The sequence below is a fragment of the Leopardus geoffroyi genome, chromosome E3 (genome assembly GCF_018350155.1).
Source record: "Leopardus geoffroyi isolate Oge1 chromosome E3, O.geoffroyi_Oge1_pat1.0, whole genome shotgun sequence".
NCBI classification, from domain to species: Eukaryota; Metazoa; Chordata; class Mammalia; order Carnivora; family Felidae; genus Leopardus; species Leopardus geoffroyi.
The window spans coordinates 3497424-3524570 of record NC_059340.1 but is presented as its reverse complement, the minus strand read 5'-3'; the positions used below and the strand labels follow the sequence as shown (position 1 = coordinate 3524570).

The 27147-nt window shown below is 52.5% G+C and overlaps 1 long non-coding RNA gene across 1 annotated transcript in view; it reads right to left on the bottom strand.

Annotated features, from left to right (window-relative positions):
- Positions 1–11174: 11174 nt before the first annotated feature.
- LOC123589276 overlaps positions 11175–27147 on the bottom strand; it is a 28514-nt gene continuing 12541 nt past the window's right edge. The window contains exon 4 of the long non-coding RNA XR_006708241.1: positions 11175–11381. This is a non-coding gene — a long non-coding RNA (uncharacterized LOC123589276). The remainder of the gene's footprint in view (positions 11382–27147) is intronic.

Below are 27147 nucleotides of genomic sequence, written 5' to 3'. Positions count from 1 at the left end.
GCTCATGGACGAGAGAAGATGCTACACTCACAGGGAGGGTTTATTGCAGCAGAAGGATACTGGCTAAAATCGGCAGACAGCACCCGTTTCTCCCAGCAACGACCCGTGACCATACGTGCGGAGTGCCGCCCACCGGGGACGTTCACTCACACCTCGGGGTCTAGAGTGCTCGTTGGGGTCCGTTTCGTAGGCGTGGCTGACCACCCACGTGGCTGAACTTAGTCTCCGGGCCCTCCGGAGGCCAAGCTGATACTGTGTGGCCCAGGGACGCCACCATAAATCACGTCGGCAGCGTTGAATGTGTGGCCTGGCCCCGGGCCCCAGGTAGACAAAGACACTTGTGTCAGGCAGGATATCCTAAGAGCTTTAGCAGTCAAGGGCAAACCTTTCATGTGCAGCCTTTGGACAACCCAGAGCTGCTGCTTGATCCTTTATAGGCACAGGCCCCCTCTCACGAGTGGCCACCTTATCCACGCACGCCGTGGTTTAGGCTTCTCCAGTGCCGTTCCTGCCCTTGACTTGGAGTTTGTCCGGGGGCCGAGATGACAGATGATGAGTGAGCTGTCAGGGATTCCCTCCCGCTCAGCTCTCGCCCTTGAGTCTAATTAAGAAACTAAGAAAGGACTTAATTTTTTTTTTTTTTATGGCAGGTGGTGAGGTTCTTCCTGATGTGTCGGTAACCAAAGAATGGTTGGATAAAAACGGAATGCCAGCTACACAGAGCCGGAAAAGCTTGGACTGTGGTCAAAACATGAGGGGGCTATTCAGAATCTCACGGGCCCAGGCAGAGAGCTGGTAGCGTTTAGACTCCCCGGGGCCTCGGGCGGTTTAACGAACACAAATGTAGGCTAGTGGTTCGAGGGAAAGCGTAGTGGATGTGAAGGAATCGTGATGTGGTTTTTTTTGGGGGGGCGGGGGGAGTAGGGCTCTCTTTTTACCAGGATGTTATTGTTTATACGTTAGTATTCCAGTGGTTCACATCATTACTATGATCTCCCCATTAAAGGCACTTTTCAGTATTTTCCGTAGATGACTTTTTTTTTTTTGCTTGAAAAAATCCTCAAGGTGAACAGAGAATCCACAGACACACACACAGACACACACACACACACACAACCCTCCCCACGCCGCACACATGGGTTAAGGAATCAAGCACTCAATACCAGACTTTTGCCGCAAAGCATTCAGTGGACAACAGGCACGTCCTCGTTAAAGACGATGGAAATGCAAATGACAGGCTTACTTATCACTGGCAACACTTAGAGACACGGACTGTAGCAAAGGCTGGTGAGGACGTGAATCGGGAGGAATATTCATGAACCCGCCAGAGACCGCGGCAATCGATGCGATGACCTTGCAGGCCATCTGCCGATACCCAGGGCTGGAGGGGCGCCCACACCCGCCTGAGAGCCACTCCAGCACCCGGGGCGGAGCCTGGAGGAAATCCGGCCCACGTTTGCAGGGACTTGTTTGGGAACATGCAGCACAGCAGCATCACGAAGGCAAAACCACGGGAAGAACACAAGTGTTTGTCACCAGGAGACTGGGCCACACGACGGTGCCCGTGGGTATGGCCCCTGCGTCCAGTCGCGGGGTCCTGTGACGGAGCCCAATCGGCACCCGTGCGGCGGGACTGGAAGTGCGGGGTGTCAGCAGCCCCCAAGAGCTGTCCCCGACGTCGGCTGCTGGAGGGTGGTGGCTACTGAGCTCACGGGCCTGTCCTGTGTCTCTCGGAGCCCCCGCAGGGTGGAGCCCCATGCTCCAAGCCTGAGCCAGGCTTTCCTTTCCCTTGTTTGTCTGGAGTGATCCCAACAGGCAGGGGTGCGGATTGTTATTTTAAGAGTTGTCATTCATTCCTACTATTTTTATTTCCCTCCAAATAAATAACCTGGCCCCCAATCCCCGTCTTAGGGTCGGCCTTTGGGGAAGGGCAGCCTAAGACGCGGCTGGCGACAAGCTGTCTCTGGGAACATTCCAGAAATCCTCTGCAGATGTCCTGCCGGCTTCACTGCGAGCAAGATGCACTAATCGTCTCTGCCTCCCTCATTTCCCTCTGCTGACTTCCCGTACCCTCTTCTCTGTAGCTGCCCCCCTCAAACCTCGGGCAGGAGAGGGGGGCTCTGGCCCCTGACCACGCCCTGTGTTGTTTCTGGACGGGAGCGCCAGCTCGGAACTTGCTAACCACACTCCCCAGAGAGGTTTATCTCCATAAAATTCCTCCGGGAAATCTCCGCAGCTCTCAGCGCAAAAATCTCTCTTCTGCTCTCAGACGTTCAGATACCCGAGAACAGACTGACTTGTGTCCAAAAAAAGCATGTGGTTCTATCCGAATGTTTTCATAAAGGACCCTGCTGCTCCCTGTGTCCCCTTGTCCTCATATTCTGGATGCTGGCTACCCCGCAGCCTGGGGAGGAGTGTTCCTGCTGGAGTGACTGATTTTCAAACGGAACATGGACGGAAGCACCTGAAGATTGTGTCCTCTCGGTAGTAAGGACGAGTCCGATAAACGATTAAGGATGAAATAAAAGAAAAACTACTCAGTGATCCTAATTTTGTTTATAGTAACAATTCATCAAGTCCATGTCATTCTAGCTTGAAACTAGTCATTTTAATGAAACGCAGGACAAAGACTGGAAAGGACTCTGGGCCCCCAAGGCTGAGTCAGTGAGGCTGAAAGCCGGGGTGGCCCAGGTCTTTGATGTGGCCTCAATCTCTTCTGGAACAAGAAGGGTTATACAACGGGCTGACCACATAATTGTTTTTGGCCCCAATTGGGAAAATTCTGAAATGAAAAATCAATGCTAAAATGGAGATAATGTGAAAAATACTTATTTTTTGGCTGACAAATTTGTTTCATTATCTTGGTGGACCTACAGTTCTTTTCAAAAACTGTTTTCAAAACATATGTATTTTTTAAAAACCTCCAAAATCTATGTGCATTAAAGGAAAAACAATTTAAAATTCTTTATCTTTAAGAACATATCTATACCATAACATACTTAAGATAGTGTTCATCTGAACACTGGATAATCACGTGGGAAGGATAATGATCCCTGACAGCTCCTCTCTTGACATATTTCTGTTTTTACCCACATCTTCTCCTACTATAACATCACTGATGTTTTTCTGAAAAACAAAGTTTTAACGTGTTCTAGTTTATCTTTCATCAAATTGCCTGCAGACTTCTTCAAAGTGGTTTTTTTTATGGTCCATGAATTTGAAGTCCTCGATACCTTCCATCAGTTTTTTTTTTTTTCCGTTTTTCATATTATTTAAAATTTTTATTATTTATTTTTGAGAGCGCACAAGTGGAGGAGGGGCAGACAGAGAGGGGGGACAGAGAATCCGAAGCAGGCTCTGTGCTGACAGCATTGAGCTTGACGTGGAGCTCAAACTCACAAACGGTGGGATCATGACCTGAGCCCGGGTCGGATGCTCCACCGACTGAGCCACCCAGGCGCCCCTCATAATATATTAGATTGCAAGAAGGCTTCCAGAAGGCTTCCCCGTGCAGGTGCTGAGGTACCTGTAAGCTCAGGACAATTCCAGTGAACAGAGACTATTGTCAACTCTAGTAGTTTTGTGTTACAATGTGTTAACATTTCAGTTCAAATTTTTACAGGTCATTTTTGCTTCCATCCAGAATACTTTCTGCTGACAAATATTTTCATGAATCAAAATTCGTGAACTAAGTTTACTCTATTTATGATTCTTTTGGGTGTCTCGCCGACCAAGGATGCTGGGAAGTTGTATGTACTAAGTATCAATGTATCCAATAAAAAAATAGAAGCTTCGTCAAAAGAGTCTTCCTGTAAGTCTCAGTACTCCCAGACACACTTTTGGAATTTGAAAATTAAATCTTGTCGTGGGTTGAACTCGTATTGTGTAACGTGTTTACCTCCATGCTTGCTTCTGTGGGAACACATTCAATACCTTCCTGATTGCAGACTTTATTTTCAATAATTGCATTTTGCGAACATCTTCAAGTGCTGAAGATCTCTTGGAACTCTGTGATTACTTTAATTAAATATTTCCAACTGATTTTTGTTTTTAAGTGCACGCAAAATTTGGAGGATTCGTGTATTTTTTTTTTTTTTAATTTTTTTTTTCCACGTTTATTTATTTTTGGGACAGAGAGAGACAGAGCATGAACGGGGGAGGGGCAGAGAGAGAGGGAGACACAGAATCGGAAACAGGCTCCAGGCTCTGAGCCATCAGCCCAGAGCCTGACGCGGGGCTCGAACTCACGGACCGCGAGATCGTGACCTGGCTGAAGTCGGACGCTTAACCGACTGCGCCACCCAGGCGCCCCTCATGTATTTTTTAAGAAGTCACTTACCACTGGTTTCATTTCAGGATTTTTGTAGTCAGGTTCCTCTATGCCTAAGTAGAATATCGTAAACTGTGACAGGCAGGGTTTCTGTTTCTATGGGCAGAATATTGCTGCATATTTGGAAGTAACTGTGTGTGTACCTTATATGGGTCCAGGCATGTTTTTGTCCCGCGGACCTTAAAATTTAGTGCTAACGCTGTTTTTTTTTTTAAATTTTTTTAACATTTATTCACTTTTTTTGAGACAGAGAGAGACAGAGCATGAATGGGGGAAGGTCAGAGAGAGGGAGACACAGAATCTGAAACAGGCTCCAGGCTCTGAGCCGTCAGCACAGAGCCCGACGCGGGGCTCGAACTCATGGATCGCGAGATCATGACCTGAGCCGAAGTCGGACGCCCAACCGACTGAGCCACCCAGGCGCCCCGTGAATGCTTTTTTTATCTCAACGTTGTTCTCCATCAAATGTGTACTGTACGACCACCGGCCCCCACTTTTTAACTCTAACGTTGAACTTTTTAACTGAAGTTTCAAAGACATTCATAATAATTTTAGACATTTTACCTTCAACAGTATGATGCATTTTCAAAGGCTTTATTTTGATCATAGGAATGGGATGTGAGAAAAAATCAAACTCTACTTGGAATGAACTGATTTTCTATTATAAAGATTTCAGGGTGCCTGGGCGGCTCAGCCGGTTGAGTGGCTGGCTCTCGATTTCGGCTCAGGTCACGATCTCACAGTTCAGAAGTTCGGGCCCCGTGTCGGGCTCTGTGCGGGCAGTGCGGAGCCTGCTTGGGACTCCCTCTCTCCTGTTCTCTCTGCCCCTCCCCAAGTTGCACGTGTGCATGCTCTCTCTCTCTCTCAAAATAAATAAATACACATTAAAAAATGGAAAGAAACATCTCACGACTCTGATACAAAAGTGGCATCACGTGGCTGCTTGTGAAATTCGTCCACTAATGAAGTGAGTGCATTGGCAGCTACTCCTTCACTTCTGTGCAAAAGCGATGAAACTCAGGAGTAAAGATGAGCGACGTCAATTTAAAAGAGCGATCGTTTGATCCAAGGAGGAAGCCATGCTTGGAAGATTACTATGTGAACGTCACACCTGCACACGGGGTCACGTGGTCGTCTTTGAGCAAAGTTCAATGGCAGTGAACTTTTGCGGTGGATGCTAAGCTTCTCTGCCTTTTTCCCATTTGCACACGGGGCGGCGGGGGGGCGGGGCTATCGCAAAAGCCAGTTGTTAGTTTGTGCTAAATACGCACTTCGCCTTTTTATTTTCAGTTTATTACTATTTTAAGAGTTTGCTGCTAAATAACAAAAGCATCACTGAACCACGCGCTACACAGCTATTTGCTGACTTACTCCGTGCAATCAATGTCCGAGCTGATGCAGCAGGAGTATCCGGGTCATTCTAACACACCCGCTGGCCGGGCTGCCTGGGCTGCATTTCCCACGCGAGTTTCGCACGCTTGTCTGCCTTTCTCACCGGCCTCGCCAAATGGGCGCCCGGCAGTTAAAACCTTCTGCGGCCAAACCACAGCCAGCCAGGCTGAGTTCTTTCCCCCGCCCCCACGCTGGACGGAGTTAGCTGTGTCTGGCCTCTCCTGTCCGAGGTCCCCCCCTTTCATCAGCAAGCCTGCTTTGTTTCACCAGCGAGACCCTCACAAGGAAGAGAGGCAACTGTTTGTGCCGGAAATACGTGAGAAGCAAGGGACGGGTCATCACCACGGGCGCTGCACGCCTGTCTGGCGCTCGGCCGGACCGCCGGGTGGCCCGGGTTTTGCGCACACAGAGCGTGCTCTCCGCACGCGGCCATCGCAGCATGGTGTTGCTGCAAGCGGGGAATCCGAGATGAACGCCAACCTGGGACAGAGGACGTAAACTGGTACTGTTTGAGGCACATCGGGAAGTGTGGCCACCCTCGTGATGATAGATGAAGAGACAGACAGATGATAGAGATGGAGGCAGGGTAGCTGGTAGGTCGATACACAGGTGACAGATGGCACGGAGACAGGACAGATGACAGGTAAACGCATGACAGACAGACAGGTTTGCTAACGGTCAATTACTTCTATAGCCAACTGTGCGCGAGTTGATCGCTGATATTTGGCAAACTTTGCTCTTTTGTGATATGGGTGGTTTCACTGTGCGCTGAGAAGGCTTCTATGCTAGGAATTTGTAACTAAATTCCTTCCTTTTTGGTTTCCTTATTTTGTAACTGAAGATAAGGCACACTTCCTGCTTATAACATGAAGGTATGACATCGAATCGGACAATGTTTATGAGCGTGCACCGAAAAACGTGAACTAAAATCATTCTCTTTTCCTAAGAAAAGGATGTGAGAGCTCGGTCATTCCAGACTGTATCCACGACTCTGCCAGTTCCGTGAGGGGAGAAAAAGAAGGGATTTCTCATGCTGGCGAGATGGGAGACATGGGGTAGAGACGGCTGTTTTTCCACCTTCTTCGGTGTGTTTCCTCTTCTTCCAACTAAAAGAGGTCACTTACTGTGCTTGATTTTTTTTTTTTTTAATGTTTTATTTATTTTTGAGACAGCGAGAGACAGAGCATGAGCCGGGGCAGGGCAGAGAGAGAGGGAGACACAGAATCGGAAGCAGGCTCTAGGCTCCGAGCTGTCAGCACAGAGCCCGATGCGGGGCTTGAACTCACAAACTGTGAGATCACGACCTGAGCTGAAGTCGGATGCTCAACCGACTGAGCCACCCAGGCGCCCCTGTGCTTGATTTTTTTTTTTTTTTAATTTTTTTTTTCAACGTTTATTCATTTTTGGGACAGAGAGAGACAGAGCATGAACGGGGGAGGGGCAGAGAGAGAGGGAGACACAGAATCGGAAACAGGCTCCAGGCTCTGAGCCATCAGCCCAGAGCCCGATGCGGGGCTCGAACTCACGGACCGCGAGATCGTGACCTGGCTGAAGTCGGATGCCTAACCGACTGCGCCACCCAGGCGCCCCTGTGCTCGATTTTTTAATTGAAATATTTATCCAAGTATTATGGACATGTGGTTAAAAAGTCAAATACGTAGTATCACAAGGCTTACCCTCAAAACCAGTCCTCCTTACGCCCAAGTCCCGCTTCTCACAGATAACCACCCGTAACGTTACTATGGCAAGAGACACTAACACAAATTTTACCATCATAACCATATTTCAGTGCAGGGTTCTGTGGCGTTAAGCATGTTCACGGTGTCTGTCCGTCACCACCATCCGTCTCCAGAACCCTTTTGTGTTCCCACACTGAGACCCTGTCCCGAGCACACGCTACCCCACCCCCCTCAGCCCCTGGTTCCACCACCAACCTTCTGTCTGTGAATCAATGTCTCCTGGAACTCACAGAAGCACGATCATGCAGGATTCACCTTTTGTGCCTGGCTATTTTCACTTAGCATGTTTTCAAGGTTCATCCATGTGGTGGTAGCTGGTGTCAGAATTTCACCGCTTTTGAAGGCTGAGTAATCTTCCATTCATGTATACATGTATGTTTAAATGGAACATACTATTTATAAAACACATATACCACATTTAGTTCATCCATTCCTCTGTCCCCGGGCACCTGGGTTGTTTCTACGTTTTCTATTGGGAACACTGCTGCTGAGAACATGTAGGCTCCAGAGCAAGTGGTACATTTAAAACATAAGTTTAGGGGGGCCTGGGTGGCTCGGTCGGTGAAGTGTTCAATTCTTGATTTCGGCTCAGGTCCTGATTTCATGGTTTGTGGGATCAAGCCCCATGTCAGGATCTGCGGTGATCATGGAGCCTGCTTGAGATTCTCTCTCTCTCTCTCTCTCTCTCTCTCTCCACCCCCTCTTTCTCTCCTTCTCCCTCTCCTTCCCTCCCCAACCCTCTCTCTCAAAAAAAATGTTTTAAACATTAAAAAAAACACATTTACATTACAGACCACCCAGCTGCTGATGGACGAGAGAACTATTCTTTAAGTCTTGACCAAATCCGATGCTGAGAGATCGTGGCACTGCTCCTTCGGTGTCCTCTGCACGTGGGGAAAATTCTCTACTGTGAGCAAAGCCACGTGGTGGGAAAGTAATCGCTGTCGAGAGGTTGGTAACACCAGGAATGGGACTCTAAGTGGAAACTCACGGTAGCCTCGAATGACGGCACGGGGCGTGTCGGTCCTTGAGTTCTCTCTTGGGTGTTAGGATGTCTGGGGATACAGAATCCAAGCGATGCTGGAAGGCTCCGCCCGGCCCCCCGCCTGCCAGAAGGGGAGGCCCACCTGTAGGAGTGAGGGGCTCGGGGAGACGTGATTCAGTACACCTGTCAGCACACCTGGTGAGGAGCCGCCCGTGGTTACAGATCGGAGTAACCAGAGATGACGCGTGAGGTTGTGGCGGGATGTGGAAGCTCTGGGGCCCCGGAAACTGCTCACTCCACTCCGATCCCTCCACCAGGGATCTTACAAGTGCCGTCCCGCAAGTAGTGCTTTGGTGACTGTAATCATTTTGCATTTCTTAGCAACGCAAGTGAGAGGCCCGGCAGATTCGAATCCTTTCCCTTCGGGACGCTAGTTTTGGGGGAGACACAAAGTATGCAGGACAGTGGCCTCATCTCCAAGCACAGTCTTATTAGATCTGTAGGCCACTCCAGCTTCGGACACGGGATAAAGGGATGTCACCAACCTTGCCCTTTTGCCCTCTGGGCTCCAGTAGCACTCAGGGTGACACCGTGACCCGTTTCTCGAGATAAAGCTAAGTGGGCAGTGGTGACACCATTCTGCCTTTCCGGAAAGAAATCCCTGTGGCTGATGAGCCAGAGACAGTGGACTTGTAAAGGCCAGACAAGCTCTAATGCTCCCAAGACCAAGGGCGTCTTGGGCTGGATGTTTATTGTCCAAGAGGACAAGGACAGAGACTCTCTGGGGAAAGTAGAGAGAGGGCAGACGCGGGGCGGAGGGATGGCCCGGGTGTCTTCCAGAACACTGCGGAGCTTGAGTTACCTGCTCCACGGGGCCATGGCCGCTGCTGGTGGAGCAGGGAGGTGATGCTCTAGGGTGCCTTCTGGCGAGCCGGGAGCTTCCTAGTCTGGGCGCTTCTCGACACCATTTTCACGGTGCATCTTCTACCATGTCTCCATCTTCCCCCCAGGGAGGCATCTGTGGGTACAGAGGCGTCCCCACCCAGGGCACTGGGTCAGGGAGCGCCCTGGCCTCACTCCTGCTGGGCTCCAGTAGAAGGCGCTGCCTCTCCCTATGTGCGTTTTCTGGCTGGCGTCCACTGAGCAGTGGTCCTTGTCCAGATCCCAGGATTCGGTGGGCATCCACAGGTGATTCCCAGCTAGGATAATCACAGCCTGGCCAGTGCCCTTCTCAGCGGGGATGCTCCTTGTTGGGGTTGGTGCTGAGACCCCATCTCATGCCCGATGCCAACAGTTGTCTCGCTTTGGTATCGTTTGCTTCAGGAACTCCTCCAAAACCAACTTATCTGAACCACAGATTTCCCAAACAGACTTTTTCTAAGATATGAGGTTGCTTGACTGGTAAGACATTTGCTTATCAAACAACTGTATTCACCAAAACTCCTTCTAGATCCTTGCCTTACTGTGCCCACCAAACCTAAACTATTACGTCGAGAACTTTGCACAATCCCAGAGATGAGGGGGCCAAAGGCGAGGTGGGGGCAAAGCGCAAGCTAGCAACCTCCCCCCCCCTGCCACCCCGTCCCTGCCAGGTGGGGTATGTGTGACATTCCTCAGGCACTCGAAGCTGTCCAAGGACAAAGGAAGGGAAAAACCAATGGCTAACTGTCAGAGATCAGTCACCCAGGACACGAGCTTCCGTCAGTTTACAAAGGTCTTAGTACATCACAAGAAAAAGGCAATCTTACCAAGAGCCGAACCTCCAGAAACCCACAGACTCAATTTCCTGGAGCCCCCACATCATCCTCCCCTCCACAGTGATGTAGGGGACAAAGGTAGACGAAAATAAAATAAAATAAAATTTCTTTATAACCTGCAGCCCACTGACAAACATTTGAGATAGGCAGAGTATAACATTCCTCCAATTAACTCCCGACTGTCTTGTCTCAATGTTAATGCTTTACTAGAGGGAAAACAACCTTAGCTCGACAATAACAAGGCCTCCAGGATCTTGTAGTAAACAGACACATTTGTAGTATCTCTGTAGCATATGAAAGTCCTTTTGCAAACCTCCCTTCTTCCTTACCTCCCCCAACTCCCAGGTCACTCCTCACAACCCCAGCACAGCTCTTTTTGCCCAGGGGTCCTGACCCTGTGCTCTGATGACATCAGAGTCCTTTTGCACCAAAGACGTCTCAAGAATTCTTTCTTGGTGGTCAGCTCCAGACCCGCCCCCACCGCCCCCACACCCCATCACCGGTACGGTCTCCCTGTCCAAAGCCCCACCCTAAACCAGTGAAGGTGCGTAGTGGGCTGAACGGTGGCCCCCAAACGTCCACAGCCTCATCCCTACAATCTGTGAATGTGGCCTTATTTGGACAAAGGGTGTTTGCAGATGGAAAGAGGGGTCTCGAGATGAGGAGATTCTGCCGGGTTATGTCGGCGGTGCCTGACTTCAGTGACAAGTGCCCTCACAAGGAACACGGGGGCAGGAGAGGAGGAAGCCCTGCGGCCACGGAAGCAGAGACTGGAGTGCCAGCAGCCACGAGCAGCCGGGGGACAGAGACCGGATTCTCGCCTAGATCCTTGGAGGGGAGTGTGGTCCTACCAGCACCTAGTTTTGCGCCTCCGGCCTCCGGAACCGTGGCAGAAGAAATCTCCGTTTTCTTTTAAAGCCACCCGGTGTGTGGCGGTTTACTACGGCAGCCACAGGAAACGGATACAAGCCTCTCGCCGCGGAGACCCCACCCATGTGGGCCCCGGACCCCGTGTCCGAAGCCCGCCTACTGCCGACGAAGGGTCGACGTACCTCGGTTCCAGGGGTCCGACGCGCGGCTCTGCTGGCTCGGCAGTTTCACGCGGGCCTCTGGGGGGCCGACGGCCGATCGCTCTCTTCCCTCGTCCTGCACCCTTGTGTCTCGGGGCTCCCGAGGCTCTACAAAGAGGACCAGCAATACTGGTGTAAAGACACGCGTGAAAGAGAGAGAAAGGCACATGTAGGGGGCGTCGCTTCACGCGAGGATTCTTGCTTTGGAATATGTTGCATCTGTCCCGGGGCATCTCGATCCAGAACACCGGTAAAGTGATTCATTTGTTGTACCGGTCACACATTTACTGGGTTTGTGTGTTTGTTTATATGACATGTTACCAGGGACCTTGGGAAACTAGGGTTAGAACAGAAAAATAGTTAACGGCGTGCAGAGTGGAGAATGCTTAAATAAAGTAGATTAAGTGGGAAGAAAACACACATCTAAAAGGTGCATTATGGATGCTTAATGGGCTATATTGTATGAGTATTGATGCTTCGCCCAGGATGGGGCCACTTCCTGCTAACAGCGGTCACTGCACACAACAGGAGAATTACAGCATGCTTGAAAATACCCAGAAAGGGAAGGAATCGCAAATTTAGTACCACTCAACGTGGCTGCTTAAAGACGTGCCATTGTGTCGGTGTCGATACAGATCAGCGTGGCACCCACATGCCCAGATCGTCCATAACAGTCTTGCTTTCAAATCCTCGTCCTTCGGTCAGATCCTGTGTTGTCATGTGAGCACTGGGTTACAGGGAGAAGCCCAGCCAACCCTGGGAACGATCTGTTCGTCTCTTCAAGAAATATCTGAGTGACACCAAGTGGAAAGTCACAGATCTCGGACTCTGGTACTACATGACCTGTGACCTCGGGCCAGTCGCTTCGGCTCTCCCTGAATCTGTTTCCTCCTCGGTAAAGGAAGGTTGGTAACTGGTACGGAATAAATGAGATCACTCATGTGTAGGGATGACTTTGTGGAGAATTCACCGGGTTCCTCTTCTCTGTTTGTCCCCGAATGTTGTCACTTATAGCCCGAGGACTCCGCACCCCCTGCCTGCCCCTTGTGGCCCTTGGCTCAGGGGGACAGGAACAAATCAAATCATCGGTTTCAGGTTTTAAAGAATTAAAGCCTGGAGAGAAGGCGGCGAAATTTGGTGTAAGTACCGTGGAGTCAGCATCTCCAAACTGGTGTCACAACAGGGGAAATATATTTCCGAATCTGGGGTGAGAAGCCAGTTGGAAAGAGGCTTCTGCACCCCACGTCCTCCACCGGGTGGACAAGAAGGGTAGAATCTTCTGGAAAGTTCTGGATCTGAGCATAGAGGGGATGCTTGCCTTCCTTCCAACCTGGGAGGGGCCCTCTTCACCACTAAGGTGTGGGGACAGCAGAACAGAGGCGGAGCAGGTGGCTGGACACAATGGTCTGAGGCAGCCTCACTGTGCTTTCTGTGGCCCCTGAGTAGGAGGGGCAGCAGCCAGGTTTCCTTTGCAGTAGGCTATGTGGAGAAGGCAGCAGAGGTCTGTGAGCTCAGAGACCCGGTGGGAACACGGGGCTCCCAGGGACTTCCGAGCACCCTTTGGAGCCGTCTGGAACCCTCTGGAACCTTCTGGAAGCTTGTAACGCCCAGGAAGAGGCAGAGTCTGTCTCCTCTCTTGCATCTGGGTGGGCTCTGACAGAAGAAGGGACAGCTTCCACCATGCGTGCTGGAACGCTGGATCTTCAGAGCCATGCAGGGAAGTCTGATTGTCCTGAGGTCACCATGTGGTGAGGAGGCCACATGCAGAGGCCGTGAGACTGTGTGGAGTGGGCCCTGCCCCCTCCCGCTGTTCCCGGCCCACATGCCGTGTGGGAATGAGAGACCCGTGGCCAGAAATGCCCAGCCAGACCCCTCGTGACTTTGTGACCCACGAGAACTGCAAAAAGTAAGAAATAGATGTTTTCGTTTTAAGCCTTTAAGTTTTTGGGTGACTTGTTAACGTCGCAAACGAAACCTAAAACCAAGGCTGACACCACCGAGGACGCCCAACACTGTGAGTAACCCTTTCACTGGAGGGAATGGAAGTTGAAGAAAAGCTCACTTTAAATAAACTTGTATTTTACTGTTTGCATGGTGGTTTCGAGCCCTGGAAATTTATACCCATGCTGCCTGTGTCCCTCGGCGGCTAGCAGGGTCCCGAGGGCCCCCCAGTGCTGGGTGCACAAGGCTGGGTGTGATCCAGGCTCGAGGGCCTCACGCTCGCCTGCCTGGAGCTCTGCTGAAGAGGTGGGGGGAGCGCAGCCCCGGTGGTCCTTCCCGAATTTGTTGGAAGAGGAGCGTAGAGAGTCCAGCCCATGAGCGGTCTGAGGGCAGCGTGACGTCCCAGCACCCCAAGGTCCTCTAGAGCCCATCTCCGGCTTGGGGCCCAGCCCATAAGGGAACCCAAACCAGCAGCCCCTCAACGGGAGCCCAGCTCGACCCAGCCCTGAGCGTGGTGTGGGATGGGGGCTGGGAGGAGGGGACTCCGCAGCCCATCCCAGGCGGGTCTCACAACTTTGCCTTGTATCCTCACTCCTGCTCCCACCACCCCCAGCTTGACAAGCGTGAGCTCATTCTTCCCGGGAGCTGGATAAGGAGGAGGGCACGACATCACAGCTTACCAAAGCCTCCCAGAGCACGCAGATTTGAGTTTCAGTATTGCCTTTACAAGATACTCCCCTGTCCTGCAAAATGAAAATATGGCTACATGTAACAAAAGGAATATGGTCACTGAAGACAGGAAAAGGGGAGTTCGAACCCCGTCTACGGTGGCCAGCCTCCGAGCAGGCCCCTGATGGATACAGTCCTGGTATTCACAGCTTGTGTTGTGCTGGGCTGGTCCATGTGACCTGTAGGACACAGCAGAGGTGACGGCTTGTTTCTTTCTACATTGGGTTATTGAAGACACTGCCCATCTGATGAGGAGCTGAGGCCTCCTGCCAATAGCCTATCCTCCAACCCAATCGAGCCTTCAGATAACGTCAGCCCTGGCTGACAACATGGCTGCAGTTTCCCGGGAAACCCCAAGCTAGGACCACCCAGCCAAGCCATTCCTGAATTCCTGATCCTTAGAAACCACGGGGCATCATCAGTGTTGCTGCTTATATCTTCTAGGGTGTGGGATAATTTGTTACACAGCAAATGTAACTACTACACTATCTCTCCCAGTTATTGTTGGGTAACCTTGAGCACGTGGCTTCCCGTTTTTCATCCATAAAATGGAGACATCAGTGCCCCACCCATATCCCCTTGGCCCTACCAGGGGGTCCCCACAGCTGGGTCTTACACTCACTAGCAGCTCCCCGTGTCCCCTGCCCAAGTCCACTCTTGTGCCACAGGCGTGTCCCTGGCCCACGCACGTTAATGCCCTGGGAGAGGCCCTCCGCCAGTGCAGACGGGGTGGTGGGTGGGCACCCCAGCTCCCTTGCTCCTGGCGGGAGGGCACTTCCGGATGCCGTGCACAGCTTTTCGGAGGGTCTCAAGGGACAGTCGTCACATTCACACACCGGCTATCCGTCCTCCTTGTCTGTCTTGCTGGCCCACTCCCTGGCTGTGTTCCCTGGGGTCGCTCTCAGATGAAATACTTGTTCCCAAATCCTTGTCTCAGGCTTTGCTTTGTGGACAACCCAAACTAAGATGGCCTGATCAACTGAGGTGTCGTGGGTGATGGGTAGTTCTCTTCCTTTCAAGGAGCCTGGCCTGGAGCGCGTGGGGGCAATGGTGTGCTGCCCCTGAGACACCTTATTCAGAGTGCTTCAGTCATGGTGCGGCTTAGTCGTGGGTGACTTCCTGTGTATTGAGTCCCTTCCTCTCCCTCCTTTCTCCTTTCCTTTCCTCCCTCCCTCCCTTCCTTCCTCCCTCCTTCCCCCATCCCTCCATCTCCGTTTCCTTCCTTCCTTCCTAACTTCCTTCCCTCCCTCCTTCCTTCCTCCCTCCCTCCCTCACCACCTCCCCTCCTTCCTTCCTCCCTCCCTCCCTTCTTCCCCCATCCCTCCATCTCCGCTTCCTTCCCTCCTTCCTTCCTCCCTCTCTCCTTCCCTCCCTCCCTCCTCACCTCCCTTCCTTCCTCCCTCCCTCCATCTCCCCTTCCTTCCTTCTTCCCTCCTTCCTAACTTTCTTCCTTCCTTCCTCCCTCCCTCTCCTGTCCCTCCATCTCCCCTCCCTCCCTCCCTTCCTTTCTTCCTCTCAATTACATTACGTGCTTTTTATTTCTTTTACATGTAAGAAACAATACCTAAGCGTAGAAGGCTCAAATTTGAATGACGAGTTGATGCATGAACAGAAAGAACTCAATGAACAGTTTCTAAAATACGTGTAATTAAATTCTTTCTTTCCTTGGTGGTCCCTCTTCTAAAGAAACAAACTGTACTGTAGTGATTTTTTAAATTTGTTTTTAATGTTTATTTTATTTCTGAGAGAGAGACACACACAGAGTACAAGTAGGGGAGGGGCAGAGGGAGAGGAAGACACAGAATCCCAAGCAGGCTCCAGGCTCTGAGCCATCAGCACAGAGTCCGACGTGGGGCTCAAACCTATAAACCGCGAGATCATAACCTGACCTGAAGTCAGACGTTTAACCGACTGAGACACCCAGGCCCCCCGTGCACCCTAGTGATTTTAGGAAAGCCTTTGTAAACTCCATAAACGAGGTTGTGCAAACATCTGGACACTGAGGCTACGAGTGGTGAGAATTATCTGGGACCAGGGTGGGGGGTGGGCGGCAATGAACTAACTAAATAACCTGAAAGGCAGCTCAAGGCGTCTCCTTCATACTGAATGGGCTGAGCCAAGCTTCGGGGGTTCTCGTTATTCGTAGCTCTGTCCTATGAAGTGACTGAACACCCAACTGGCAGATTCCGGAGCGACTTCCGCGGGGAAACGCAGGGCTACGTTCCGGCCGGCCCCCGGTCACACTTGGGTCGATCAGTCAGGCCAGAACGTGACTTTGTGCCGTCTGTGTCTGGCTGGTGCGTCTTGGCCAGTATACGCTGGGGATGCGGGAGCTGAGCCCAGGACGGAAAGCACCACGACCCCGGGCTGAACGGCGCTCAGCTCTCCGCGCCTCGGCTGCGCAGCTCGCGGCAACCTGAGCTTGGGGACACCAGCCGGCACCTCCGCGCCGCGCCCGAGGGCCACTGTGACGGCAAAACGCCCAACAGAAAGCACACAGAGGTGGAGCGCGTGCGCTCCACGGCCCGTGAAGGGGACACTTGTCGGCAGCGCGGGAGCGGCCGTGGCAGGCAGAGCGGTGGCCTCGGCCAGCCTCAGCCCGAAGCGAGTGTGTCGGGCCACCGTAAGGGGCGGGACGGTGGCCCCTCCGCAGGTCCGCGCCCGGAAGGGAAGGGGTGACGCCAGCGCGGCAGGATCTGACTGTCGGGACTCAGGCGTCTAAAGAGGCGGTTCGGTTAATGTGAGGTCATGGGGTGGGCGCCCGCCCAACCCGACCGGGGTCCCAGGAGGAGCCCGGGACGCACAGAGGGACCCCAGCGGCCCCTGGCCGCACAGGAAAGGCCGGGCGAGGCCCCAGCGGACCGACGGGGACCCCTGTGCTGGCGGGCCTGCACGTGTTCCCAGGCGAGCACGGAGGCGCGGTGAGCACCGAGGGTGGTTTTGAATCAATCTTAGCGGGGACGCGGACCCCCGAGTGCCGGGTGCACGCACGGCGGGGGGTCAGCTGGACCGCCGCCCAGGCCGGCACCCGGGGTCTCTGTGCAGCCACCATAGACTCTGACGGCGCCACAGCCCCCCGGAGACAACAGGCCGGGACCTCGGAGTCCCACACGAGTGGGTAAAACGGGGCCCGTCGGGGAGAATTTCTCACCAAGAGCCCGGCTCAGCGCTCTCTGGGCTCTGTGGTTCCCCAGCGCAGTTACACTTGGTGTTCCCTCCACAAACGTCGTTCACTTTGTTTTAAGTGCTGAACATCGTTTAGGGGCCAGAGCCCGAGGCGGGGGACACCCCAAACCCGAGGGGCGCGCGGGTTCTTCCCGTGCACTGACGCCACGTGGACGGGTGCCTGGCCGTGGGCCCTGAGCAGCCGCAGCTGGGCACCGAGCGCTGACCACTGAGCACTGGGTACTGAGCACTGACCGCCGAGCTCTGACCACCGAGCGCTGACCACTGAGTGCTGGGTACTGAGCACTGACCACCGAGCTCTGACCACTGAGCGCTGGCCACCGAGCACTGGGTACTGAGCACTGACCACCGAGCTCTGACCACCGAGCGCTGGGTACTGAGCACTGACCACCGAGCACTGGTTACTCTGCGCTGGGTACTGAGTGCTGACCACCGAGCTCCGACCACTGAGCACTGACCACTGAGTGCTGGGTACTGAACGCTGACCACCAAGTGCTGGGTACAGAGCACTGACCACCGAGCTCTGACCACCGAGCGCTGACCACCGAGAGCTGGGTACTGAGCACTGACTACCGAGCTCTAACCACTGAGCGCTGACCACCGAGCACTGGGTACTGAGCACTGACCACTGAGCTCTGACCACCGAGTGCTGACCACTGAGCGCTGGGTATTGAGTGCTGACCACCGAGCTCTGACCACTGAGCGCTGACCACCGAGCACTGGGTACTGAGCACTGATCACCGAACTCTGACCACCAAGCACTGACCACTGAGTGCTGGGTACTGAGTGCTGACCACCGAGCGCTGACCACCGAGCACTGACCACTGAGTGCTGGGTACTGAACGCTGACCACCGAGCGCTGGGTACAGAGCACTGACCACCGAGCTCTGACCACCGAGCGCTGACCACCGAGAGCTGGGTACTGAGCACTGACTACCGAGCTCTAAGCACTGAGTGCTGACCACCGAGCACTGGGTACTGAGCACTGACCACCGAGCTCTGACCACCGAGCGCTGACCACTGAGTGCTGGGTACTAAGTGCTGACCACCGAGCACTGGCTACTGAACACTGACCACCGAGCTCTGACCACCGAGCACTGACCACTGAGCGCTGGGTACTGAGCGCTGACCACCGAACGCTGGGTACTGAGTGCTGACTACCGAGCGCTGACCACTGAGCGCTGGGTACGGAGCACTGACCACCGAGAGCTGGGTACTGAGGACTGACAGCCAAGTTCGACCACTGAGTGGGGACCACCGAGTGCTGGGTACTGATCACTGACCACCGAGCACTGACCACTGAGTGCTGGGTACGGAGCTCTGACCACCGAGCGCTGACCACCAAGAGCTGGGTACTGAGGACTGATAGCTGAGCTCTGACCACTGAGTGCGGACCACGGAGTGATGGGTACTGATCACTGACCACCAAGCACTGACCACTGAGCACTGAGAGCTGACCACCGAGCTCTGACCACCAAGCACTGGGTACTGAGCACTGACCACCGAGCACTGACCACTGAGCGCTGGCCACCGAGAGCTGGGTACTGAGCACTGACCACCGAGCTCTGACCACTGAACACTGACCACTGAGTGGTGACCGCCGAACTCTGACCGAGTGCTGACCATTGAGCACTGGGTACTGAGAACTGACCACCGAGCACTGACCACTGAGCGCTGGGTACTGAACGCTGACCACCGAGCTCTGACCACCGAGCACTGACCACTGAGCACTGGGTACTGAGTGCTGACCACCGAGCTCTGACCACCAGGCACTGGGTACTGAGCACTGACCACCGAGCACTGACCACCAAGCTCTGACCACTGAGCGCTGGGTACTGAGCACTGACCACCGAGTTCTGACCACCGGGCGCTAGATACTGAGCACTGACCACCAAGCTCTGACCACTGAACACTGACCACTGAGCGCTGGGTACTGAGCGCTGACCACAGAGCTCTGACCACTGAGCGCTGGGTAGTAAGCGCTGACCACCAAGCCCTGACCACCGAGCACTGGGTACTGAGCAGTGACCACTGAGCTCTGACCACCGAGCACTGACCACCGAACTGTGACCACCGAGCGCTGGGTACTGAGCACTGACCACCAAGCTCTGACCACTGGGCGCTGGGTACTGAGCACTGACAACCGAGTACTAACCACTGAGCGCTGGGTACTGAGTGCTGACCACCAAGCGCTGGGTACTGAGCACTGATCACCGAGATCTGACTACGGAGTACTGACCACTGAGCGCTGGGTACTGAGCTCTGACCACTGAGTGCTGACCACTGAGTGCTGACCACCGAGCAGTGGGTACTGAGCACTGACCACCGAGCTCTGACCACCGAGTGCTGACCACTCAGCACTGGGTACTGAGCGCTGACCACCGAGTTCTGACTACCGAGCACTGACCACTGAGCGCTGGGTACGGAGCTCTGACCACCGAGTGCTGACCACCGAGCGCTGGGTACTGAGCACTGACCACTGAGCACTGACCACCGAGCACTGGGTACTGAACACTGACCACTGAGTGCTGACCACCGAGCACTGGGTACTGAGCACTGACCACCGAGCTCTGACCACCGAGTGCTGACCACTGAGCGCTGGGTACTGAGCTCTGACCACCGAGCGCCGACCACTGAGCACTGGGTACGGAGCAATGACCACCGAGCGCTGGGTACCAAGTGCCGACCACCGGGACAGCGCATCCCACGGCCACATGGACACGCCTCTCGGCTCCTTCCCAGCAGTCATCAGGGATTTGCACGGACACATCTGCCCTTTTAGCCCGAAAGCCCTCAGATCGCTGGCTGGGACTTAAAGGGTGACTGCAAGGGGTGAGCAGTACTTCTCATGATTCCCCCCAAATACTGACCCTGTGACACTGGCCCCCTCAGCACCTGCTGCGGCAGCAAGGCTACGGCCCAGGTGGAGGCCCTCCTTAGCAACAAGTGGCCGTGACGTGCCCAGCTGCGGCCAAGAGCCTCTCCCTTTACTCCCCAAGCACACATCTTACTCCGCGTTTTGACCAAACGGCGCCATGCTTCATGGACTCCTGCGCGTTTCAGAGAAGCTCTCATCGCCTTAGCAAGGACCTTTTTAAATGAAATGTGTGGATGTATAATAATTATTTTTAAATCATGGAGATGACAAAACTCTGTATATCCTAAAATTAGATTTTTTTCCTTTTCAGAGTTGATCAATTAGCAATCTTCTAGATAGAAAATACATTTGCGTGGCTCCAAGTTCGGAAGATACAACACGATCCGTGAGGAAAATCTTCCTTCCGCCCCTGTGTCCTGCTACCTACTTCCTCCCTAAAGAGGAAACCGATCTTACCGGTCCTCGTGTATCTGCACGTTTCCACACTCTTGTTACATGCAGGTGGCTACATAGGTGTGTGCATGTGAGCACATCTGTGTGTGTGCACATGTGCACACACACACACACGTGCGCTCAGAGTCTAGCACATTCGCTGCTCCATTTCTTGTTTGCTCGACCACTCTCATTCGCAGGTTCTTTATTTGGGGATTCGCCTGCTTGCTAAAATCTGTTTGCACCCCGCACATCAACGCTCATGGTGTAGACGCTCCTCGGAATAGGGAAAATCCGAGTCTCGCCACTTCCACGCTCCCAGCTGAGGTCCAGCAAAGCTACGCTCCACATTCTTGTCACTGTTACTACCTTTTTAGAGAGTGATTTTTGGTCACGCATTCGAGTTAGCTGTTGTTTTATATGTTCAGTATTTTTTTTTAACCTGTATTTATTTTTGAGAGACAGAGAGGGGCAGGGGAGGGAACAGGGGAGGGACAGAGAGAGAAAGAGACACGGGATCCGAAGCAGGCTCCAGGCTCCGAGCCGTCAGCACAGAGCCCGACGTGGGGCTTGAATCCACCAACTGCGAGATCATGACCTGAGCTGAAGTCGGACACTCAAATGACTAAGCCACCTAAACGCCCCTGTTCAATCATTTTTTATATATTAATGTCTTCCTTCCTTCCTTCCTTCCTTCCTTCCTTCCTTCCTTCCTTCCTTCCTTCCTTCCTTCCTTCCCTCCCTCCCTCCTTCCCTTCCCTTCCCTTCCCTTCCCTTCCCTTCCCTTCCCTTCCCTTCCCTTCCCTTCCTCTCTTTCTTCCTGTGGTTTTACATAAAGCACAAATCTCCCTTCCACTTGTGACCCCATTTCGCCCCACTTCCACTGCTGATTCTCAACATTCACCCTTCACTCCCAGGGGATTGTGTCTCCAGGGCTGGCATCCAGCTTCTGTGGTTGTGGACAGGCCAAGGCCCTCCTTTGCCAGAAGTGACCTTTATAAAGACTCTTTCTGAGAGGTGCAGCCACAGTTGGTCACATTTCCTGTTATTCACCAAGACAATCCCAACCAATAGAGAAGACAGCATGGTGACAGCCAGACCTCAGCGATGGGGCGGGGCTGGGCTGGGCCTGAGGACATTGTTGCACCTGGGCTGGGGTGAGGTCGACCTTGGAGGTTTTAGTTACACGAGCCGGTAATGCTGTTTGGTGAGAAGCCATCCGGCCCCTGCACCAAAAGCTTCCCCAGTGACTCAGGAACAACCCTCTATTCATCCGTGTGGCTGCCATTTGCTGGGTGTCCTTTCGTGACGGGCACGTGTCCTGGCCTGGGGATTTCCATCGTCAGATAGCGGAGATCTATCTTGTTCTTTGGAATGTGTCACATTTCCCTAATTCTTCACGTTCCTTGTAGCTTGGCATTGGTGTCTGTGTATTTAAAGCAGCAGCCCTCTCCCAGGTTTAATGGACTGGCTTTGACTGCGACAGACCTTCACATCAACGTGTCCTGACATTCTGGGTCGTTCCTGGCCGCCCCAGATGTCCAGTCTTCCCGGCTCCCCTCCCCAGGAGCCCACAATCTCTTGCTCCTTCTGGTGTCCGACTATGCCAGCTCCGTGCGGGGCAAGATAGAAACCGGCCCCTCGGGTACGTATTGAGCAAGCCACCCCCCCCCCCCCCCCCCCCCCGGACAGTGGAGCGAGGAGGACCATGGCCATCTCAACAACTCTCCTCCACCTGTCCTGTCACTCATGGAACGAATGACTCAGGCCACCGAGGTGGGTTGGACCATTGCAGAGTTTAAAATGGCTTTCGATCACACAATTTGAAATGGTTGTCTTTAGCCATTTAATCTTTAGCCGTTGCTTCAGGCAGACACGGAATAGATCACTGTCCAAAGGAGAGACACATATGGAACCCCAAATTTTAAATATAAGCTAAATAGAATAGAAAAGAAAAAGGAGTCTTTACATTTGACTCAGGTTGAAGCCCAACAGCCCTTTACTAGGTCCGCGAGCTACGTTGTATAGAGAATGGCACAATGAGCTTCCTTTGTATGTTAACCACAGGCATTACGAAAAGACAGTGCAACCCTGGAGTCGGCTACCTGGACGTGCGTGCCGTCCGTGGGGAACACGGCCTGTATTCCGTCAGCCTCTGCCCTGCCATGTGCAACTTGTGACAAACCCCTGGTGGCCGGAAACTCTCTCTCCAATCTTTTCACTTAAAAGTAAAACACAACACTGATTTAAAAACAATCATTTGAGGGGCACCTGGGTGGCTCGGTCAGTTAAGCATCGGACTTCGGCTCAGGTCATGATCTCACGGCCCGTGGGTTCGAGCCCCACATAGGGCTCTGTGCTGACAGCTGGGAGCCTGGAGCCTGCTTCGGATTCTGTGTCTCCCTCTCTCTCTGCCCCTCCCCCCACTCATGCTCTGTTTCTCTCTCTCTCTCTCCCTCTCTCACTCTCAAAAATAAATAAACATTAAAAAAAACCACAGTCCTTTGATTGTTTTGAAAGTAAAGATTCAGGAATTTCAAACATCAAGCCAATTTATGTCCATTTTTAGGATGTAATGAATAGTTGAATTTCAATTTATATTTCCATACTCGTTTACTTTTAATTTTTTGCAAACAAATCAAGCCTTTTGTACAGAGTTTATTGGAAAATACCCGTTTCTCTAGATTTCATGAAATAAATATGGTTGCAAAATAACTTGTGTTTAGGTAGACTTGTGAAATCACAGTGCCTAAAATGAAGGATTTCGTCTTACAATTCCTTCTTCGTCATACACGGTGTGTGCAGAATTATCTGCTCATCTCGGCTGGGGCCAAGGACTGCCCTTTCTGGGGACCCCAGCCCCTCACGCTTCTGGCTAGACTTGGTGGTGGAAACCAGATGAGGAAGCAGTGACAGCTGCTGTTTCCAGAGGAACAGCAGGTCAGGTCGGAGGGGGATGGACAGAGCCGAGGGGCTCCGGGGTCCCACTGCCCTCCTTGCCTCCGCTCTGCCCGGGGCTCCATGTTATGGACCCTCCACACTCACCACCTGCACGCCCTCGGCTGCCCGTCCGGAGGGATGGCAGCCACACAGGATTCATGGTCCTGTCCCCAGCCTTCCCGGGCGCAGCCCACTGAGGTTGTGGCTTGTACTGGGCTTCCTGACGTCCCCCCAGGAGCCACTCGCCCTGTGCTTCAGGGGGACGCTGAGTGACTTCTCCGGGATCTCCCAGTTCCGCCCTCTAAGTGTTCATCTCTCCAGCCTACCCCACATGTCTGTAAGTGTCCAACGCCTGTAATGCACCCCCCATCCTGTCACACTTGGGGTGGCTCTGCTCCGCTGGCTGAACCCTAACAGATACACTGAGAAAAAAAATTGTGACATGGCTAAAATTCCCAAGGTGGTTCCCGTGATTCAGAATAGGCTGGAAAGCCCTTGACTCTCAGGCCTGCCACTTGACCTGCCCACTCTCCAGGAGCTGTTACTGTCGTGCACGAGACAGGGTGAGCAGGGGACATGTTGCCCTGAGTGTGGAAGCTTACATTTTGGTCAAATGACGCTTCGGTGGGTTTTTTTCTTTTTTTTTTTTTTTTCTGCCTGCGAGATCTCAGCCCACTTATAAGATTTTTATCCTTCTGTTTTCTTCTTTTTTCTTTCCAATCCTTTGTGGGCTTGCAGAGCCTGTCCGTCTGGATGATATTGTCTGTTTCTGAGACCCTTGGTCTGTCTACGGCAGGCAGCGCCTAACGAGCAGGTCTCATCTGGAGGTTCCAGCATTTTCCAAGGTTGTGATTTCATTTATTGTTGTACGGATTTCAGGCCAAGTTTTTCTTCCACTACTTCAAAGTCCCTCTTTAATCATTTTCAGGTTTTCATGGCAGGTTTTTCTGCAGGGATTTTGGGGCGGTCGATGTTACACTCTCGTCATAACGGCGCGCAGGGTGGTGCAAGCCCCCCGTTGTCACCCCATTCCTAGTATTCCTTCCCCTAGCATTCCACGCTCCAGCCAGATCCACGGACATTGCACACACTTCCTTGCCGCGTAAGCCTTTCCCTTCCCTGAGCCGCCTGTGGACTCTCAGTCTGAGCTGCCATCTTGGGAAGGTTCTCTGGTCTCCCGGGGGAACGGAGCCCTCCACCACGTCTCTGGGTCTCTGTGGCCCCGGCTCATACATCTGCAACGGCACCTAAGTGTTTTGTGCGTGGGGCACAAGTCTGTGTTTATTTCCGGCTCACACGTCGGCTGGTCGGCTGGGATTTGCTCGAGGCCGGGGTTGGCACTGCTTGGCTCCAATGTGAGCTCAGCTCAGGTCTGCTCTGTGTGTCTCCTACTCTTCGAGGATCTCATTCAGGGGCACCTGAGGCGCGTTCCTCACGCGGGGACGGCCTACGTGCAAGGGGGCGAGCCCAAGTGGATGAGCGTATTTTGACCCTTTGGATCTCACCCCACTGGCCAAAACGTGATGTATGGCCAAGCCCTGTGTCCAGTCGTGGGGAAATCCCCTGCCTGCCATGAAGCCATGGCAAGGACGTGGACGTACGATCTAACTACAAGAGAGCAAAGAAGTCACGCCAGTGATTCAGTCTACCCCAGCACACTTAAATATGTGTTGCGTCCACAAATATGGAATGTTCGGGACATCTGGGAAGATTCCTCATGGTTGTATAGAATTTAGCAACTGCTAATTTACCCACATGCGAGACTAAGCTTCTTCTCACCTGTCCCCAGCACCACTCCATCCATTTCTCTTTTTTAATTTATTTAATTAAAATTTTAAGGTTTATTTATTTTTCAGGGAGAGAGAGGCAGAATGTGAGTGGGGGAGTGGCAGAGAGAGAGGGAGACACAGAATCTGAAGCAGGCTCCAGGCTCCCAGCTGTCAGCACAGAGCCTGATGCGGGGCTTGAACCCACGGACCGCGAGATCATGACCTGAGCCGAAGTCATACACTCAATGGACTGAGCCACCCAGGTGCCTCCCCGCCCCATCCATTTCTAAAGCAGCAACGACTGCCTCAAATCAACCTGGGGGCAGCACCCCAGGGCTCAGTGTCATAAGCTGACAAGAGCCCCTTGACTGGGGTTGTCCAGCCGCATCGTGAAGCCACACCACACGGCGCCATCTGGGTAACCCTACGTTCAGCCCTACCTTTTTCTCTGTGAACATTCCCTCATGCATCAACAGGAAACCATATTAAATTTTTGAAGACCATCTTATTTATTAGCTCATCATGGTAAGACGAGTTTTGGCGTATGCATGGCATTATTAACAAAGCTTACAAAAGAGCAAATATTTTGGCTCTTTATTGTTCTTTTCTTAATGTTTGTTCTTTGGATTATTTGTGGAATTCTATTAAAGAAAACCGAGGGAGATGGGCCCTTCCCTGCTTCTGGGCCACTGATGTTAACCTGAGGGATGTTTATACAGTGAAATTTGTTTTTCAGGTTCGCTTTTGTCATGTTGGTGCTGAATTTTCCATCACAATTTGCAGCGAGGCAGAGGTCAGGAATAATATGCATAAATATTTATTTCCTAAAAAGTTAATTCTTACTCCTAAAATGATTTTGGAAAGTTGAAGGGAATAAATTTTCATTATGTAGCAGAAAATGCTGAATAATTCAGTCGGCATTTTCAAACACCTGCCCACGAAGTAAAGGAAGGCGCATTAAGGGAAGGGATGTTTGGAGCTGTTCAGATGGGGAGATTGGCCGGCGGCACCGAGGGTGGGAGAGGGACGGGAGCGACACAAGGGATCGAACCAGTGAAGGACGCAAAGCCTACTGATCTGGTTCCCATCACTTGAAGCTGGAGAGGAGAGCAATGCCGACACTGTCCTATCGTTCATTACTGGCACTGGGGCGTCCTGCCCGCCAGCCTGCCTGTGTACCTCCTTCGAGAGGGCAAAACTCCAGACTTGCGGAGGGGAGGAGGTTCTGCTGGGAAATGTTTCATTATCATCATTTTCTACAGAAAGCACATGAACTGTTTTAGGGCGATGTCTCACTGCCATGGTACCGCGGCAATGATGAGTTTTATAAAACACCTCATCTGTGTGGGCGTCTTAGCTCGGGCAACGTTGACCTTCTTTGTGCGGCCATGCGCTGCACCACGGAACGTGTAGTAGCAGCATCCCTGGTCTCTGTCCACCTGATGCCAGGAGCTCTGCTCCCCCAGGGGGACAACCAAAAAATGTCCCCAGACATCTGGAAATTGTTCCTCGGGCGGGGGCGGGGGGTGCAGGCAGGCTTGCCTCTGGTTGAGAACCACTGCTCTCATCCAATCTCAAAACAATTATGTGGTTGGTAATCAGGGACATGCAAACCAAAACAGGAATTAAATACTATTTCCCCCACTAGGTTTGCAACCATATCGAGCTGGATAATGTAGAATGTTGGCAAAAGGACAGGGAACAGGTTGTTCCTGGCAGGAATGTTAGAACAAGTATTTAGGGGGAGGGCATTGGTAGTTTCGACTGAAATAGAAAATGCACATATCCAATGACAGAGACGTCTTTCCAGTATCAACCAGGAGAAATAGCGACACTTTTAGATAAGGAAGCATTGAAGCAGCGTTCACTGCAAAATTACTTGCTATAGGGAAAAATGGAAAGCCTACGTGTCCGTCCACAGATAAGGAGCTAATTAAGTCATTGTGACTGGTGCTACGGACTATTTCGCAGCAGCTAAAAATAATTAGGTACATCTGTC